Source organism: Mandrillus leucophaeus, unplaced genomic scaffold (assembly GCF_000951045.1).
Source record: "Mandrillus leucophaeus isolate KB7577 unplaced genomic scaffold, Mleu.le_1.0 Scaffold56, whole genome shotgun sequence".
NCBI lineage: Eukaryota > Metazoa > Chordata > Mammalia > Primates > Cercopithecidae > Mandrillus > Mandrillus leucophaeus.
Window position 1 is genome coordinate 2,127,287 of NW_012106030.1, and position 3,615 is coordinate 2,130,901.

Below are 3,615 nucleotides of genomic sequence, written 5' to 3' on the forward strand. Positions count from 1 at the left end.
AACTGAGAAAGAGCTCTCTAAAGGCAGGGCCCAAGTTTCCTCCCTCCTTGGTCTACACGGCTCAACTGGAACTGAGCTGCCTTGAGGAAACATGAGTTGGGCCAGATGCATTGTTACACCAGGATGAAGGACGGGAAGCAAAGGAATGCCAGAACTGAAATTCTATCCTACAGAGCTCCCATTCCAAGCAGCCCCATGACCTCTTTTCCACAATTTATCTGGATGATATCCTGAGAATGAATCCAGTGACCTTTCAAGATGGCAGCAGTGTCTAAATAGTTATAGTGTTGCTGGTAAATTTCCATTCACAGTATTTTGCCAATCCACTTAGCGAATATTGTGCCTTGAGACAGTTAAGTCCATAGCTAAACTCTGTATAGCATCTATGAGAACATACACCCATTTCCAGGCCGCTGTGATTTTGGAGGCAGTCTTTGACAACTCCCAAAAGAACCTGGGGTTGATGGAATCTTCCTATACTATTAAACTCCTATGCTAAATTAGCATGACAAGATATTAGCAATCCTCTTTGTTTTCCTACACTAACGAATTAATTTTTCCTATCCTTTAAAAAACAAAGCCCTCATTTAAAAATTTACATTGTATATAACAATGACTGGCTTTATCATAAAATGTGTGTTCCACAGGATAAAACAGCCAATTTCCTATTTTCACAATCCATATGCTTTTAAATAAACCTGAAATTGAGGACTCAATTTAGATACATAACCCTGTTCAGGCTTCATATATAAACCTTGGAGTAACTAATAAAGTTTCTATTTCTTACGCATTCCAAATAAGAACTTTAAAAAGAAAACAGGGAAGTAATTCATCCAGGACAAGAAACTTTGATGAGTACCTGAGGATTTGCCTTAGAATATTGCTTTAGTATACTTTAGTTACAGGAAACTGAAAGTAAAACATAGTGCTGCTTACAATAAGTGGTGTATCCCATATGCGTGCAGTACATTTTGTAATCTTTATCTTGGTGATCTTTATACCGACAAGGAGAGTTGAGTAGGTGGTTCAATGAGTCCATTTTACAGATAAAGAAATTGAGACACAGAATAATTGTGTTTCTCAAAATCATATACGTCAAAGATAAAGCTGGGAGTGAACTCCAATCCCTTAATTATCAGTCAGTCCAGAACTTTACCAACTCATATTTTTAGAAGCTAAGACCCGTCTAGCTTACTTATTAACCTTTATTCTACATGCTGTTATTCTTTTCTGTCTTCCTTGAAATCCTGTTCTTGTTTGCTTCCCGCATGTCAATTCTCTTCCTGACACCCAATTTTTTTTTCTAATCCTTAGTTGCCGCTCAGTATAAATTGATTTCCTGTTTGTGTTCCTGAAGCTCATGAATGCATTCATTTTACCACCTAAAAGACATGAGTCCAAATCCTTGTAACACACATTGTAATGCAGTCAGGTTGTTAAATGGAGCCGAAAATGTTCCAAAAATCAAAATGCAAAGGTGTACCAGTACCCAGTATACAGGTTTTATGCTACCCACTGCTGATTTCCAGAAGGCATGTGTCTGCCTTTCCCCGATATATGTCTAAATTTGATAAATTTACCTTGTTTCAGCCAGTGCTAAATAACTATTAATTTCCCAAGAGAATAACTTCCCTTAGGTGTTACAGGAAAATGTCTTTGCCATGCCTCATCATGGCTAGGTGACAAAAGGGTTGAATCTTTGGTTTTTAAATATGCTTTTGACAAGCACAGTGCTTCATATGGCTTGCACGCAATACCAAGCTCTTTTCTTGATCATTTCATTTGTTCTTTAACCTAGTGCATCTTCCGGAAAGAAAAGCATTCATTTAGAATTGACTGCCTTCTAGGACTCTGTTCTAGGTGCTTCCTCCCTGATCAAAAATGTATTGTTGAAAATTAAATACAGAGAAATCAATAACCAATATTTGATTAGGTCTTTGATAAGAGGGTACAGCATGGTGATTGACAGCATGAGCTTCCAAGAGATGTGGATTCCAAGCTCAGCTCTGCAGCCTTGGGAAAGTCAATCAATTTCCTGTGCCTATCACCTCTTCTATAAAACCATGCTAATGATACCTACTTTCTAGTGTCCTGATGAAGCTAAAATGAGATGAAAAATGTAAAATTCTTATGATACTCAAGGAATAGCAATCGTTAGAGGGTATGTTTGAAACTAAATAAGGCTATTAATTGCCCTTGTGTGTAAGAGTATTCAAGGCATTTTCTTCCTGAGAATCAGTGAAAACTTGAGCTCTGAATCATGTTCTGTTCATTTTACATACAGAGTATATATTAAGCATAAGATAGCAATTCACTAGGTTGTTTGTTTATCATTTGAATGAGTATAAACAGTCTAGTTCTCTGTCTTGTGTGTGGTAGAGATTTATGGTTCCATAAGAAATTAGAAAATTGATTTTCCATCTTGCAGAGAGGGGCAGAGAGGGTTCCCTCCACTTCCTCTAGGGTCACAGAAAGGTACTGATGCATCCTTGAAGAGTAGAAAGCTAGGCTCGTTACTTTTTGAAAATCTCTTTGTAGATGTGATGGAAATGAATTTAGATATTTTTGAAAACAGTCTAATCGGAAACTCTGGGCAAATTAAGGCCAAAAAAAATCCTCACTAAACACTGAACTAGAACTGTAGCTTATTGCACATCCTTTGACATCACGGTAGCCATAAAATGGCTGAGCCCAAAGGCTTAGACGTAACGTAAAGTCAGTTTCTCTTCCATTGCCTTTTCTGTTTGGTGTATTCTGTAAGTGTGCAGGAAACTCTGTGCTCCATCCGTATGAATTTACAACCAACGAGGCTGCTGGACGAACCAGCAGGGCTTTATTTGTGAGCCTCTGAATTGCTCCTTCAGGCTCACTCTGTTGCAGGTGTCGAGAGCTCTGTGGGTCACTGCAGGTCAGAGAGCTGTGCTCCCAGCACCAATGGAACTCATGAGCACTTCCGTTTCCTGTGTGAATGGGGCAAAGGTCATTCACAATGTCCTACCAGGTGGGATTCAGTCAGTTGCCATTAGACCAATAACTACCCATAAGCCACTGGCCCCCACCAGCTGTCCGACCTGTGGACAGTCAGCACTATTGCAGTGCCACTGTCATTGCTAGGTATCAGGTCAACAGTATTCCTTAATGCTGGGGGACGTGGGTGGTCCTGTCCACCTTCATACTTTCATTACTGGGAAATTCAGTGCTAAGGGTGTATTAGGAATAAGGTAGGAAGAGTGAGAACATGTAATGAATCAGGAAGCAGGAATCAGAGAAATAAACATGAGGTCATGCTGGTTAGCTATTATTACAGCACTGTTTTAAACCACAAAATGTACTCGTGTGTACATGAGGGCCAAGAAAGTCAACTAGCATCTATCAAGCAACAACTTGGATCATGATATTGAGTTGGATGTGGTTGGAAGTACATTAGAAGTGTCTCAATTCTGCCCGTCTTTTAAGACCCAACATATGTACCCTAGCTTCCGAAAGCCACCAACACAAAGAGAACCCTCCCTTACCTGACCCTTCATTCTATTTATTCTCTACCACAAAAGTTGCACACTTTTTAAAGCCATAGGACTCTTCATTAAGGACAAAAATCTGCAGAAACCAATATGA